Source organism: Patiria miniata, unplaced genomic scaffold (assembly GCF_015706575.1).
Source record: "Patiria miniata isolate m_02_andy unplaced genomic scaffold, ASM1570657v1 HiC_scaffold_25, whole genome shotgun sequence".
Classification (NCBI taxonomy): Eukaryota; Metazoa; Echinodermata; class Asteroidea; order Valvatida; family Asterinidae; genus Patiria; species Patiria miniata.
This window is the reverse complement of record NW_024037064.1, coordinates 15,458,655-15,475,260: the sequence shown is the minus strand read 5'-3', so window position 1 is coordinate 15,475,260 and position 16,606 is coordinate 15,458,655. Positions and strand designations below refer to the sequence as shown.

The 16,606-nt window shown below is 48.8% G+C and overlaps 3 non-coding genes across 3 annotated transcripts; all 3 read left to right on the top strand.

The window, feature by feature from the left end:
* Positions 1–679: 679 nt before the first annotated feature.
* LOC119733486 lies at positions 680–873 on the top strand. The gene has a single exon (XR_005271855.1). It is a non-coding gene; the product is annotated as a U2 spliceosomal RNA (small nuclear RNA).
* Positions 874–5,870: 4,997 nt separating this feature from the next.
* LOC119733535 lies at positions 5,871–6,066 on the top strand. The gene has a single exon (XR_005271895.1). It is a non-coding gene; the product is annotated as a U2 spliceosomal RNA (small nuclear RNA).
* A 6,062-nt stretch (positions 6,067–12,128) lies between these two features.
* LOC119733600 lies at positions 12,129–12,321 on the top strand. The gene has a single exon (XR_005271938.1). It is a non-coding gene; the product is annotated as a U2 spliceosomal RNA (small nuclear RNA).
* The last annotated feature ends 4,285 nt before the right edge of the window (positions 12,322–16,606 follow it).

Below are 16,606 nucleotides of genomic sequence, written 5' to 3'. Positions count from 1 at the left end.
GGCCGGATGCCGACCACGTGCTTCACCGTGTCAAGGCTGCGGTCAAGAACCGCATTCGTTTAGACTTCGTCCGGCTGGACCGGGCCAAGTTCCGTACCATCTGGTGCGTGCGGGAGCGGTATGTTTCATCAGAGACGACCAACTTGTCTTTAGGTTGTGATTTTTGTTTTTTTGCACTTATTACAGCCTTAAGACTTTCGCTCCTTGTTTATCTCGGGCCCCTTAGGTCCTTTTTTGTGGGAGCCTTTTGCTCCTTGTTTTTGGGACCCTTTAGGTCCCCTTTTTGTGGAGTTCTTTTGCTCCTGGTTTTGGGCCCCTTAGGCCTTTTTACTAAGCTTGGCTTTTTGCTGGCTTTTGTTGTTTAAGGACGTTTCGGTTCCTTAGGTCGGACCTGTGAGCGTTTTCGCTCTGTTGGTTAGGACCCTTTAGGTCCTTTTTAGTGCATGTTTGCTCGCATGAGCGTTGTTGAGTCCGGAAGTTTCATGGTATAGTTTTCTGTTTGTATATTTTCCTGCCAGTCAGTTAGGGTCGTACCCTACCATGGTAATGCGTGGGTAGCGTGGCTACACAGTGCATGTCTTGTCTTTGTCAAGTGTCTGTTTGTTCTTGATAGTAGGTAAAGGGTAGGGAGGCTCGTAGCCTCACTTACTAAGGTGTAGTGTGACTACCCTATCCTGGGATCTTCTTTAGGAGGATCCCGAAACCAAAAAATTAGTATCTGTTCTTTTCAGCTTAATATCTGAAAACGCTGTTCATTGAACAGCCAGTATATTAAACTGATTTTTGGATTTGGGCCGTGGAATAGAGGCTTGCCTCGTCCCGGCCACGGGTTGGCCCGGTATAGCAGTACATCCGGGATTCGGCCCACTCCCTTCGGGGAACATCAATTAATACAAAAACAGGTTCTGACTACGGTGCCCCGTCGTTAAAGGTTCGTTTTCTTTTGACGTTTTGGTGACAGGGCTTTCACATTGAATTACGGTAAATATTAGTAAGTGTGTAAAGTCTTGTTAATTATGATGTGGCGTTTCCATTGATTTCCGTTCAAGGTGTAAAAAAAAAAAAAAAAAAAAAAAAAGGCTTGGCCACGACCCCTCTGTGTCTGGTATAAATGTATTGTTTGAGTCTCGTTGCAATATGTTTCTAGGCATCTTCTTCCTTTTCTTATTTGTTATCCCTTTTCCCCCTTGTTTTGCTTCTGATTTGTTTGTTTCCCAGGATGAGTGCTCCTGCCACGATTGGTCGCCAGAGGGCGCCGTAACAGTTGATGGCTTCGCATGCTCATATCGCGTCCGCGCATGTCCTATAAGTGCCTCGCCGGGGCTGGGATGGCCATTGAATCATCTACAACCGACTGAGGAGACACAAACATGTCTGGCCGTGGCAAAGGAGGAAAGGGACTAGGCAAAGGGGGTGCCAAGCGACACCGCAAGGTTCTCCGAGATAACATCCAGGGAATCACTAAACCAGCCATTCGTCGGCTGGCCCGCCGCGGAGGAGTCAAGCGTATCTCCGGGCTCATCTACGAAGAAACCCGCGGAGTCCTCAAGGTTTTCCTGGAGAACGTTATCCGCGATGCAGTCACCTACTGCGAGCACGCCAAGAGGAAGACTGTCACTGCAATGGACGTGGTGTATGCGCTGAAGAGACAGGGACGCACGCTGTACGGCTTCGGCGGCTAGACACCATATCAAAAATCAAACCGAACGGCTCTTTTCAGAGCCACCACTATTTCAAAAAAGAGATTGAATCTTGATTTTACTCGATTTCACTTGTCCTTGTCATGTGTGTTCTTAGAGTTGCTTTCCCCTCCCTATTTCCACTGTAAAACATGTCTGGTCTCCATTTTTTTGTCAAAGTCCATGAAGTAATAATTACTGGGTGCTCGTCTCAGGATATAGCGGGGAACGTATAGAGGGATCCGTGACATTTTGTTCGCGAATGGGTGTGTGTGATTATTGTCTTTATTACAAAACAAACATAAACAGCAGCCAGGGAAATCCGTATGTTTGTCACTTCTTTTAGGGGGTGGGGAGGGGGTGTTTATTGGGGTTCAATTAATCCCAAGTAGGGGGTGGAGAAATATTGTAGTCTCAACGATCCCAAATGGATTCTGTTGCCGAGGGCTCATAATACTATAGGCTCGGAAAAGCAGCATTTTCGATTGAAATTTAACGTCTATACTTTTTCAACGTACGGAAATCGTGATCACTGAAGCGTCTCCGCTTGGCCCCCGAAGCACCCAATCGGAAGATAGCCCATTGTTAGGCTTCCAACCTAGGATGCTATGCGCCGGCCTTAAGAGGCGGGGTCCGTTCGCTCAATCTGCACTCAGTTGTGATCACCGTTCATCAAACCATACCCTTGACCATGGCGCGCACCAAGCAGACGGCAAGAAAGAGCACCGGGGGGAAAGCCCCCAGGAAGCAGTTGGCCACCAAGGCGGCCCGCAAGAGCGCACCGGCGACTGGCGGTGTCAAGAAAACCCCATCGGTACCGACCGGGAACCGTCGCCCTCCGTGAGATTCGCCGCTACCAGAAGAGCACCGAACTGCTGATCCGAAAGCTGCCATTCCAGAGACTTGTGCGTGAAATTGCACAGGATTTCAAAACTGAACTGCGATTCCAGAGTTCTGCCGTCATGGCATTGCAAGAAGCGAGCGAAGCTTACCTCGTCGGCCTCTTCGAAGACACCAACCTGTGCGCCATTCACGCCAAGAGGGTCACCATCATGCCCAAGGACATCCAGTTGGCCCGCCGAATTCGGGGTGAACGTGCATAAGGGGAAACCAAACATTTAAAGAAGTATTGGTGCACTACGACATATTAATTCGCCCCTCCGCTGGAGATGACTTTATTATTCCCAGAAATTCAGTAGACAATAATATTTAAGAAGGACACTTATACACGTGTCAGTCTGAGAAAAGGCTAAAAATACCCTTGCCGGGGAGGGGGGGGGTCGTGCCGTGCGTGCATTGTATAACTATGCACGCATACCGCTTTCTTCACGCATGGGTAAGCGGTCACTGGCGGGAAAGTGGACGATGCATGGGTGGTCAGAATCCAAGCTGTGCACAATAAAAGCCGGCCAAGACGTGCTGGTCTTTCATCGATCTCACGATCCGATACATTCCAAGTCCTCCAATATGGCTCCCAAAGTAGCGGAAAAGGTCAGAAGAAGGCCGGAAATACTAAGGGTCCGGTTAGCGCAAACAAAAAGAGGCACCGGCGTCGCAAGGAGAGCTACGGCATCTACATCTACAAAGTGATGAAACAGGTGCACCCCGACACCGGAATCTCGAGCAAGGCAATGAGCATCATGAACAGCTTTGTCAACGACGTGTTTGAGCGCATCGCCAGCGAATCTTCTCGCCTCGCTCTCTACAACAAGAAGTCCACCATCACAAGCCGTGAAGTGCAGACAGCAGTACGCCTACTTCTTCCCGGGGAGCTTGCTAAGCATGCAGTCAGCGAAGGCACCAAGGCCGTCACCAAGGTACACGACTTCAAAATAGAAATTTTGAAGGCTTCAAAAACCAAACGGCTCTTTTCAGAGCCAACACAGTTTCCAAAAAGAGATTTGCCAGTCAGCTCAGTTCGCCCGATCAGCCCATTTCTTAGGTTTTACAACTAACCTTTTTTTTATTCTGTTGTGTCCCTTTCACTCTCTCTCTTTATTTTTAAATATTCTTTTACCCTTCGTGAGGCGAGGGGAGGTAATGCGATTAAAGTTAATCCCTGAGTCTTGTCGTCGTCGTAAACACATAATTTAATTTATGCCACAGCCTTTGTCAATTGGTCATTTCTTTCAATCTCCGGACGAGTGCTTGCATTTTGTTGAGTGGGTTACTATTAAAAAATAAATTAGGATTTCGTCTGTGGGATGTTACAAATATCTAGCAAGAAACCGAGGCCAGTTTTAACCGCCGCGTGAGAGCAACGAATCACTGCCATTGTGCGGAGGATGGTCGAAAGATCATGGGACTTCTTCGGCGGAATAACAAAAAACGTCTTAAAATGGAGGTAAGAATGTGCATGTTTCTGTGTTTTATCTAGTGATTCCATTACTTTGAACGACGATGACACAGTTGTAATTTTTTGTTCCCTCGTCCCCCGCGTCCAAAATGGATGCGGTGCACCCAACCGTGCGACGGGCACGCCCGTGTCGCGTGATTGGCTACTTGGCACGCTTCAGCCAATCCACCAGAACGCTATAACTAGTGTTGTGTTTTCCAAGTGGGTTCATTCACACACCACCTTTACTGCAGAGTACATTCATCTTCTGTCACTATACTGTCAAGATGACTGGGCGAGCAAAGAGCGGCAAAGCAAGAAGCAAGGCCAAGAGCAGGTCCTCCAGGGCGGGACTCCAGTTCCCCGTGGGTCGTGTTCACAGATTTCTGCGTAAGGGCAACTACGCCCAGCGTGTCGGTGCCGGTGCACCGGTCTACCTTGCGGCAGTGATGGAGTACCTTACCGCGGAGATCTTGGAACTGGCCGGAAACGCTGCACGAGACAACAAGAAGACGAGAATTAATCCCCGCCATCTGCAGCTTGCTATACGCAACGACGAGGAGTTGAACAAGTTGATGAGCGGAGTTACCATCGCGCAGGGTGGTGTCCTTCCCAACATCCAGCAAGTTCTTCTGCCCAAGAAGACCGCCAAAGTGTCAAAGTAAAGAAAAGAACTTACTTTGCATCCACAAACCCAAAAGGCTCTTTTCAGAGCCACCACAACCTTCAAAAAAGAGATTTGTCGCTGCCTGTCTAACTCCACCTCTACCTTCACTCATAGCCGAAATCAATTTCTCTAATTTTTTTTATAAACAATAGAACACTGTTCCAGATAGAATTCCCACTGTGTCCTTTAACTTAAGCAGTATGCAAAATTTTACGCACTGCGTATGTGACCGGCCGGCCGGCTGAGTACATTAGCCATACATGTATGTATATGTATTGTCTTAAATGTTGCCTCATGTAGAATGTGAATGACTTATTCACCAAAGGTTACAAAAATGGACAAATAATGGTGCGTTGACATTTGTTTCCGTTTGTTTCTTTTCTTTCTTCTCTCTCTTCAATTAACTCCCCGCGGGACCGCATTGATATTGATACATAAGTATTATAAGCGCAAATGAAAACGGTATGACGAATGTTTTCTTTTCTTTCGAATTTTCTTCTTATAACTTCATGACGAAATAAACAATAAATCAATGAAATAAAATAGTAATTATTACAAAAAGGGGAAATAAGTAAGTGAAAAAATAAAAACAAAACAATAACCAAGCAATTAAAGGAAAGCGGCAGGCTGGGACTCGAACCCACGGTCTATTACTTTCTACATGTGCTCTCTAACCACTCGGCCACGGAGCTTACTGACAAACTGAAGTATTTCCCCGCCCCTAATGTGGGACCCATTGGCAGGGCCTGAGAAATACCCAGATGGGAAACGCCGAGGCGCGATGACCGGGAGTGTTGAAGGGCGCCATCTATTGATATGCTTGTCCCGGTACATCGTACGTACGGCATTTAGTGCCGACGCTCTCGCTCACTGATGCATTGATCCATTTTTTGTCTGGATTAATTTTTTCAACAAGATTTTGGTGAAATATGATCGAGGTGTATGAAAATGCATGATAGAAATATTTTTAAGAATGTATATGTCTCTGTTAATCTGAGAAAGCCGGAGATTTCTTGCTCATCTCTCTCTCCCCGGTTTCGTTGAGTTGCGGTGGACGCGCAGGAGTCTTTTTTTTGTTTTCACACCAGGAAACAAAAAAAGGCAAAAATAAATAATAAGAAGAACAATAGCAAACAGTATTTCAAGACGAATAATCCCCTTCCGCGCTATTGTTTTAATATTAATCGTTATCGCTTCTCGGCCTTTTGGCTAAGATCATGTGTAGTATCTGTTCTTTTCAGACAGCCACGCCTCCCGGAGCTCCGGGTTGTCTTCGAAGAAAATCGAGTTTTTAGATCGCGTTAGTCGATAATTTTTGTATCTACGTTTTCGTCTTAGTTTATAGACCAAGTAGGTCTAGTTTTTACAGATTTTTGTTTCATTTTTGGTGATATTTTGGGGTGTTTTTCGTGTTGGTTTTTCGTTGCTGGCTGTGTACGCAGTGCTGTACACGCCAGCCTATTCATTTGTACACGTCTATTGTTTGGGCCGTGGCAGCGTGCACGGCCCATTCGTTTCTACGTGTTTCTTTGTTTAGGCCGTGGCAGCGTGCACGGCCCTATTCATTTGGGTGGGGCTGTGCGTGTGCATAGCCCCGTGAAGTCCTTTGTTGGGGGAATTTTCTCCTTTCTTTAGCGTTTGCGGGGTTGGGACCCGTGTGCTTGTGCTGCGGCTTGTGACCCGTTACGCAGCCGACTACCGCCGTTACACTAGGTGGTGGGTCGGCAGCGGGGAGCGGCCGTAGCGCGGGTATTGCGGGCCTGTAGGCTCGGGGTTCTCTGCACTACACCGGTGGGGAATTTCGGGTCTGCGGGGCCTGGCCTCCGCGTTCATTTTTCTTTCTTTATCACAGGTAGGCAGTTGCTACCTGTGATTTATCTTCTTGTTGAGTGAGTCAGCAGTTGTGACTCACTCTTCGTTGTATATATTTAATATAGTCAATACCGTTACAAGCTTGTAACGGTATTTCTTATTTTTGTGAAAGAAATCCCAGTCGGATTTTTCCTTTCCTTTTTCTTTCTCGGCTTAGCATGCCGTCAAACGGTAGCGAAGCCAGGCGTCTCCGAGCCCTCGAACTTAGTTTTGGGGGCAAGGAGACGTCAAGTGATGTTTTCAAGGCGCTCAAGGGGGTCGGGATTATCCCGGCCAATCACCTTGAGGCCTTGCAACCTCTACCTGGCGGCCGATTTGACATGACGTTCAAATCGGTCGCACTAGCTCGAAAGTTTGAGCCAGTTTTAGACCGGCTTCCAGGTTGCCGTGTATCATCATTCGGCCTGAAGCTGGTCACTGTCAAGTACGTTGAGATGGACGTGGACGACAATGTCGTCCGGTCCATCTTGTCTAGGTACGGCAGGGTCCACAAGGGAAGATTCCAAACCTACCCTGAGGAACCTGCCGTATTCACTGGCACCCGACAGTACTTAATGTCGGGTGTCAAATCTATACCGTCGGTTCTCCGCATTGGGAACCGCAACGCCTGGGTCGGCCACTCCGGCCAAACCCGGACGTGCGCCCGGTGCGGGGACCCGACACACTCGGCAAACAAATGTAGTACCGTAAGGTGCTACAAATGTTTGCTTGTAGGCCACCCTTCTGGGGAATGCCCCAACAGGGTGGTTGTACTTTGTGCGAGGAGGAGGGGCATGGCTTTAAGCTGTGTCCCAAATCCTTCGCCAGGAAAGTTCAGCCCACCAAACGGTGGGCTGATGTAGTAGTGCAGGGGAAGTCTGCTCCGGTACCATCTGTTGGAGCGGAATCCTCTCCTGCCAAATCTAGTGGGTTGGAGTCTTCTCCGTCTTCCCCCGAGCCCACGCCCGTTTTGGACGTGGCGGCGGCGGAGAAGTCCAACCCAGCTGTAACTCCCGGGTCTGATTTGTCAGACTCGGAGAGTTCCGAGTCGTCGAATTTTGAATTGCCTCGAGCATCGTGCATTCAATGCTCGAGGCAGATAGGCCCTCTGAAGTCTCCGGTCGCGTGGGAATGTTTCCATTGCGACCGTGGGATTTCGAGGGCTATGCCCTTTCATGTGGCCGGCTGCGCAGACTGCACGGGTATTAACGCCAAGCCCGTGGTGTCTTGCGACGCCATTGACTGCCAGGCGGCTGCAATAGATAGGGCGGTGGGTTTTTTACCCGTTAGAGGGAAGAGGAAGATGAAGAAGAGGGCTCGTCATCCCTCTTCTGGCTCCGATTCTCCCTCTTCGGGTGCAGTCCCCAAAAAAATCTCGGGGAAATGTCTCTCAGACTCATCTGAGTCTGAGATGAAAGTGGATGAGCCTACAAGCTCATCCAAAACTAGTGCTGTCCCCCGCACAACACCTTCGGGGGACACACAAACTAGCCGGTCCGAGCCCCAGGGCCCGGATACGGACAAGCGGGTGGGGGACAGTAGTCTCCCCCCGCTGCCACTCTAGACTCGGGTGGTAAACCGAAAGGTGATCCACCCGAGTAATATGTTCACTTCAGCACACCATGGTCAATTTGCTTTCATTGAACGTCAATGGAATGCGTGACCCCGTGAAGAGGAGACGCGTTTTTAGTCTTTGTCGGGAGTATGATATTTCCTGTCTTCAGGAGTGTCATATTTCTGGCAATGACGATTTAGTTTCTTGGCAGGCGGAGTGGAGGGGGAAGATTTTTGCCAGTTTTGGCACATCTTCTTCCTGCGGGACCGTCATCCTTCTGCCTGCCAAAAGTCCTTTTGAATTTTCTGATCTTTCCATCGATTCTGATGGAAGGATCGTTTCTGGAATTTTGCGCGGTCCGGGGGGAGGAAAGGGTGTGCGATTGTGCACAGTTTATGCCCCGACTGACCCCAGGTCGCGTCGTCTCTTCTTCACGGGAGTTGTCTTTTTTCTTGACGGGTAGTTGTCCTGTTATTTTAACAGGAGACTTCAACTGTGTCCTGGATTTAGAGCTTGACCGCCGTGGTTCAGATTCCACATCTTGTGGGATCGGCGCCGCGGAGCTCGGTCACCTCATTTCCGACTTTTCTTTTAAGGACTGCTGGCGGTCTTTCAACCCGTCCACGCATTCTTTTACATGGCGAAATGCGGCAAACACGATCACTAGCCGGCTGGATCGTATTTACACATCCAGTTCGGTGGGTGTCGTGTCTTGCGGGCATTCGCCATGCTATTTCAGTGACCATGACTGTGTTGATTTGAAATTTAATTTCCCGGAGATTGCCGGCGCCGGTCGGGGTTTTTGGAAATGTAATGTTTCCGTCCTGGCCGACGCTGGCTTTCAAACGGATTTCAGAAAGGCTTATGCGGGCTGGCGGACTCTCAAGGAGGGGTACGGAAACGAACTCCTCTGGTGGGAGGACGTCAAGTCCCGCATTAAGCGATTTATTATTTCCTTTTCTTGCCGGTTGGTAAGAAATAGACGACGGCGCAGGGAGTCACTTGTGGCTGCCCTGCGCTCAGTCGTTTCCGCCCTCAATTCTGGGCAATGTAACCCTGAGGTTCTTGCTCGGCACGAGGAAATTAGAAACGAGCTTGCTAAACTGGACGACTTTGAAGCGGAGGGGGCTCGGATCCGTGCGCGGGTTCGTGACCTCGAGGAAGGGGAGAAGCCGTCCAGGTATTTTTACCAGCTCGAGACCTCTCAGGCTCGGAAGAAAACTATTTCTTCCGTTTATAGTCCTGGAGGGGACATTGTTTCCTCTCCGGAAGAAATCTCGACAGTTTATAGAGATTTTTATCTCGATTTGTTTTCGGCCGAGCCTGTGGAGGTTGAATCGCAGTCTCCGTTTCTGGACTCTCTGTCCAATGTTTTGGACGAAGCTAGCCGCATTGACTTGGACAGCCCACTTGGGCTGCCTGAGCTCGATGTGGCTCTACGTAGTATGGCCAACGGTAAGACTCCTGTGGGGACGGCCTGCCCAAGGAATTCTACGTGAAGTTCTGGGATTTGGTCGGTCCCGACCTTCTCGGGGTCTTCCGTTGTGCCTTTTCTTTTAATAGTCTAGGTGATTCCCAGCGATTGGGAATCATCACACTTTTAGAGAAGGGTGGGGATCCGCTTGATCCTAGGAACAAGCGTCCTATATCCCTTCTTAATGTTGACTACAAGATCCTGTCGAAGGCCTTGTGCCTCCGCCTTGGTCGGGTGTTGCCCGACATTGTCGGTCAGTTTCAAACTTGTGGCGTCAGGGGGAGGTCCATCCATGATAATATCAGACTCCTCGGGATCTGGTAGCATTCGTGGATGGGAAGAACCTTGACTGCCTTGTTATTTCCCTAGACCAGCAGAAGGCCTTTGACAGGGTCAATTGGGATTTTCTTTTTAAAGTCCTCGACCGTTTTGGTTTTGGACCTAATTTTAGGCACTGGATAGAGCTGTTGTACACAAACATATCCAGTGCCGTTTTAACTAATGGTTCTCTTTCAGAACCCTTTTTAGTCACGAGGGGAGTGAGGCAGGGTTGCCCCCTCTCCCCTCTTTTATACGTGCTTTTTATCGAGCCTTTTGCTCAGACTGTCATTAAAGATAGCCGTCTTGCCGGTCTGACAATCCCTGGGGCCAGTGGCCTCGAATGCAGGGTTCTGCAGTACGCAGACGATACAACCTGCATAGTTCGGGATTTCAGATCGGTGAGGCGGTGTTTTGGCATCATCGATGCATTTTCTCGTGCGAGCGGGTCTCGCCTTAACTTTGCCAAGTCGAAAGGCTTGGTTTTTGGCTCATGGCCCGACTGCCTTCCCGACGAGGTCCCTATCCAGTGGACCAGAGACCCGATTAAAATCAACGGTGTCTGGGTTGGCGGTGGGGACATGGGCCCTATGAATTGGAGAGAGCGAGGGATCCCCAATCTGCAGTCCACTTTGGACATGTGGAAAGGGAGAATGCTCTCTCTTTTAGGCAAGGTGTTGCTGGTCAACACCTTGATTTTAACTCCGTTGTTTTTCTTGGCCCGGTTTATCCTCTGCCGGTTTCGGTAGAGAGGGTTATTAACCGGGCCATTTTTTCGTTTATTTGGTCTGGCAAGACTGAACTTGTAAAAAGGTCAGTCCTTGTCCAGACTTTAGCTAATGGTGGCCTTGGGGTCACCAATATTCGTCACAAATGTGACGCTTTCTTTGTCAGTGGGTTTAGGGTTTTGTTGAGTGACGATGGTCCTCCTTGGAGATTTTTTTCTCTGTACTGGGCGGCCTCGTCACTCCTTGGGGTTCTCCCCCGTAACATCTGGAGGAATGATACCCCACACGCCCTCCAACCCACTGGGTTTTATCGCCATTTTTGCAGGCTGGTCCTGCTTGTATCTACAATTTCGCCGGATATTGACTGGGGGCAATTACGGTCCGACAACTGTATGACCTGTTGTCAGGTCAGCAGCCGGTCCAGTGTCCGGCGGTTAGGTGCGATGATTTTCTTCATCTTTTAAATTGTGTCACTCCTCCAATTTGAGTAACCGCTTGCGCGACTTGAATTGGAGGGTGATATGGGGAGCCTTGAAAACTTCCCAACGTTTAGGCCATTGGGGCATTGGTGACGGCCAGTGTCCTCGGGTTGGCTGTGCCGCTCCCGAATCACTGGGCCACGTTTTCTGGGACTGCCCTTTTGTTTACATTTTGTGGGCATGGGTCGAACACATTGGTGGTAAAGCCCTGGCCCGCTATTTTCCCTGACCCGCTCCTGCGTTTTGTATGGGTCAGGGCTAGAGACCAGGCCAGACTCTCTTCTGGTCTGGTATTTGATTAGCACGGTGAAGTGGTTGGTTTGGTGTTCGCGCTGTGAGACATTGTATGATGGCTCACGGCCGGATGCCGACCACGTGCTTCACCGTGTCAAGGCTGCGGTCAAGAACCGCATTCGTTTAGACTTCGTCCGGCTGGACCGGGCCAAGTTCCGTACCATCTGGTGCGTGCGGGGAGCGGTATGTTTCATCAGAGACGACCAACTTGTCTTTAGGTTGTGATTTTGTTTTTTGCACTATTACAGCCTTAAGACTTTCGCTCCTTGTTTATCTGGGGCCCCTTAGGTCCTTTTTTGTGGGAGCCTTTTGCTCCTTGTTTTTTGGGACCCTTTAGGTCCCCTTTTTGTGGGAGTTCTTTTGCTCCTGGTTTTGGGGCCCCTTAGGCCTTTTTTACTAAGCTTGGCTTTTTGCTGGCTTTTGTTGTTTAAGGACCGTTTCGGTTCCTTAGGTCGGACCTGTGAGCGTTTTCGCTCTGTTGGTTAGGACCCTTTAGGTCCTTTTAGTGCATGTTTGCTCGCATGAGCGTTGTTGAGTCCGGAAGTTTCATGGTATAGTTTTCTGTTTGTATATTTTCCTGCCAGTCAGTTAGGGTCGTACCCTACCATGGTAATGCGTGGGTAGCGTGGCTACACAGACTGCATGTCTTGTCTTTGTCAAGTGTCTGTTTGTTCTTGATAGTAGGTAAAAGGGTAGGGAGGCTCGTAGCCTCACTTACTAAGGTGTAGTGTGACTACCCTATCCTGGGATCTTCTTTAGGAGGATCCCGAAACCAAAAAATTAGTATCTGTTCTTTTCAGCTTAATATCTGAAACGCTGTTCATTGAACAGCCAGTATATTAAACTGATTTTTGGATTTGGGCCGTGGAATAGAGGCTTGCCTCGTCCCGGCCACGGGTTGGCCCGGTATAGCAGTACATCCGGGATTCGGCCCACTCCCTTCGGGGAACATCAATTAATACAAAAACAGGTTCTGACTACGGTGCCCCGTCGTTAAAGGTTCGTTTTCTTTTGACGTTTTGGTGACAGGGCTTTCACATTGAATTACGGTAAATATTAGTAAGTGTGTAAAGTCTTGTTAAATTATGATGTTGGCGTTTCCATTGATTTCCGTTCAAGGTGAAAAAAAAAAAAAAAAAAAAAAAAAGGCTTGGCCACGACCCCTCTGTGTCTGGTTATAAATGTATTGTTTGAGTCTCGTTGCAATATGTTTCTAGGCATCTTCTTCCTTTTCTTATTTGTTATCCCTTTTCCCCCTTGTTTTGCTTCTGATTTGTTTGTTTCCCAGGATGAGTGCTCCTGCCACGATTGGTCGCCAGAGGGCGCCGTAACAGTTGATGGCTTCGCATGCTCATATCGCGTCCGCGCATGTCCTATAAGTTGCCTCGCCGGGGCTGGGATGGCCATTGAATCATCTACAACCGACTGAGGAGACACAAACATGTCTGGCCGTGGCAAAGGAGGAAAGGGACTAGGCAAAGGGGGTGCCAAGCGACACCGCAAGGTTCTCCGAGATAACATCCAGGGAATCACTAAACCAGCCATTCGTCGGCTGGCCCGCCGCGGAGGAGTCAAGCGTATCTCCGGGCTCATCTACGAAGAAACCCGCGGAGTCCTCAAGGTTTTCCTGGAGAACGTTATCCGCGATGCAGTCACCTACTGCGAGCACGCCAAGAGGAAGACTGTCACTGCAATGGACGTGGTGTATGCGCTGAAGAGACAGGGACGCACGCTGTACGGCTTCGGCGGCTAGACACCATATCCAAAAATCAAACCGAACGGCTCTTTTCAGAGCCACCACTATTTCAAAAAAGAGATTGAATCTTGATTTTACTCGATTTCACTTGTCCTTGTCATGTGTGTTCTTAGAGTTGCTTTTCCCCTCCCTATTTCCACTGTAAAACATGTCTGGTCTCCATTTTTTGTCAAAGTCCATGAAGTAATAATTACTGGGTGCTCGTCTCAGGATATAGCGGGGAACGTATAGAGGGATCCGTGACATTTTGTTCGCGAATGGGTGTGTGTGATTATTGTCTTTATTACAAAACAAACATAAACAGCAGCCAGGGAAATCCGTATGTTTGTCACTTTTCTTTTAGGGGGTGGGGGAGGGGGTGTTTATTGGGGTTCAATTAATCCCAAGTAGGGGGTGGGAGAAATATTGTAGTCTCAACGATCCCAAATGGATTCTGTTGCCGAGGGCTCATAATACTATAGGCTCGGAAAAGCAGCATTTTCGATTGAAATTTAACGTCTATACTTTTTCAACGTACGGAAATCGTGATCACTGAAGCGTCTCCGCTTGGCCCCCGAAGCACCCAATCGGAAGATAGCCCATTGTTAGGCTTCCAACCTAGGATGCTATGCGCCGGCCTTAAGAGGCGGGGTCCGTTCGCTCAATCTGCACTCAGTTGTGATCACCGTTCATCAAACCATACCCTTGACCATGGCGCGCACCAAGCAGACGGCAAGAAAGAGCACCGGGGGGAAAGCCCCAGGAAGCAGTTGGCCACCAAGGCGGCCCGCAAGAGCGCACCGGCGACTGGCGGTGTCAAGAAACCCATCGGTACCGACCGGGAACCGTCGCCCTCCGTGAGATTCGCCGCTACCAGAAGAGCACCGAACTGCTGATCCGAAAGCTGCCATTCCAGAGACTTGTGCGTGAAATTGCACAGGATTTCAAAACTGAACTGCGATTCCAGAGTTCTGCCGTCATGGCATTGCAAGAAGCGAGCGAAGCTTACCTCGTCGGCCTCTTCGAAGACACCAACCTGTGCGCCATTCACGCCAAGAGGGTCACCATCATGCCCAAGGACATCCAGTTGGCCCGCCGAATTCGGGGGTGAACGTGCATAAGGGGGAAAACATTTAAAGAAGTATTGGTGCACTACGACATATTAATTCGCCCTCCGCTGGAGATGACTTTATTATTTCCCAGAAATTCAGTAGACAATAATATTTAAGAAGGACACTTATACACGTGTCAGTCTGAGAAAAAGGCTAAAAATACCCTTGCCGGGGAGGGGGGGGGGGGGGTCGTGCCGTGCGTGCATTGTATAACTATGCACGCATACCGCTTTCTTCACGCATGGGTAAGCGGTCACTGGCGGGAAAGTGGACGATGCATGGGTGGTCAGAATCCAAGCTGTGCACAATAAAAGCCGGCCAAGACGTGCTGGTCTTTCATTCGATCTCACGATCCGATACATTCCAAGTCCTCCAATATGGCTCCCAAAGTTAGCGGAAAAGGTCAGAAGAAGGCCGGAAATACTAAGGGTCCGGTTAGCGCAAACAAAAAGAGGCACCGGCGTCGCAAGGAGAGCTACGGCATCTACATCTACAAAGTGATGAAACAGGTGCACCCCGACACCGGAATCTCGAGCAAGGCAATGAGCATCATGAACAGCTTTGTCAACGACGTGTTTGAGCGCATCGCCAGCGAATCTTCTCGCCTCGCTCTCTACAACAAGAAGTCCACCATCACAAGCCGTGAAGTGCAGACAGCAGTACGCCTACTTCTTCCCGGGGAGCTTGCTAAGCATGCAGTCAGCGAAGGCACCAAGGCCGTCACCAAGTACACGACTTCAAAATAGAATTTTGAAGGCTTCAAAACCAAACGGCTCTTTTCAGAGCCAACACAGTTTCCAAAAAGAGATTTGCCAGTCAGCTCAGTTCGCCCGATCAGCCCATTTCTTAGGTTTTACAACTAACCTTTTTTTTTATTCTGTTGTGTCCCTTTCACTCTCTCTCTTTATTTTTTAAATATTCTTTTACCCTTCGTGAGGCGAGGGGAGGTAATGCGATTAAAGTTAATCCCTGAGTCTTGTCGTCGTCGTAAACACATAATTTAATTTATGCCACAGCCTTTGTCAATTGGTCATTTCTTTCAATCTCCGGACGAGTGCTTGCATTTTGTTGAGTGGGTTACTATTAAAAAATAAATTAGGATTTCGTCTGTGGGATGTTACAAATATCTAGCAAGAAACCGAGGCCAGTTTTAACCGCCGCGTGAGAGCAACGAATCACTGCCATTGTGCGGAGGATGGTCGAAAGATCATGGGACTTCTTCGGCGGAATAACAATAAAACGTCTTAAAATGGAGGTAAGAATGTTGCATGTTTCTGTGTTTTATCTAGTGATTCCATTACTTTGAACGACGATGACACAGTTGTAATTTTTTGTTCCCTCGTCCCCCGCGTCCAAAATGGATGCGGTGCACCCAACCGTGCGACGGGCACGCCCGTGTCGCGTGATTGGCTACTTGGCACGCTTCAGCCAATCCACCAGAACGCTATAACTAGTGTTGTGTTTTCCAAGTGGGTTCATTCACACACCACCTTTACTGCAGAGTACATTCATCTTCTGTCACTATACTGTCAAGATGACTGGGCGAGGAAAGAGCGGCAAAGCAAGAAGCAAGGCCAAGAGCAGGTCCTCCAGGGCGGGACTCCAGTTCCCCGTGGGTCGTGTTCACAGATTTCTGCGTAAGGGCAACTACGCCCAGCGTGTCGGTGCCGGTGCACCGGTCTACCTTGCGGCAGTGATGGAGTACCTTACCGCGGAGATCTTGGAACTGGCCGGAAACGCTGCACGAGACAACAAGAAGACGAGAATTAATCCCCACCATCTGCAGCTTGCTATACGCAACGACGAGGAGTTGAACAAGTTGATGAGCGGAGTTACCATCGCGCAGGGTGGTGTCCTTCCCAACATCCAGCAAGTTCTTCTGCCCAAGAAGACCGCCAAAGTGTCAAAGTAAAGAAAAGAACTTACTTTGCATCCACAAACCCAAAAGGCTCTTTTCAGAGCCACCACAACCTTCAAAAAAGAGATTTGTCGCTGCCTGTCTAACTCCACCTCTACCTTCACTCATAGCCGAAATCAATTTCTCTAATTTTTTTTATAAACAATAGAACACTGTTCCAGATAGAATTCCCACTGTGTCCTTTAACTTAAGCAGTATGCAAAATTTTACGCACTGCGTATGTGACCGGCCGGCCGGCTGAGTACATTAGCCATACATGTATGTATATGTATTGTCTTAAATGTTGCCTCATGTAGAATGTGAATGACTTATTCACCAAAGGTTACAAAAATGGACAAATAATGGTGCGTTGACATTTGTTTCCCGTTTGTTTCTTTTCTTTCTTTCTTTCTCTTCAATTAACTCCCCGCGGGACCGCATTGATATTGATACATAAGTATTATAAGCGCAAATGAAAACGG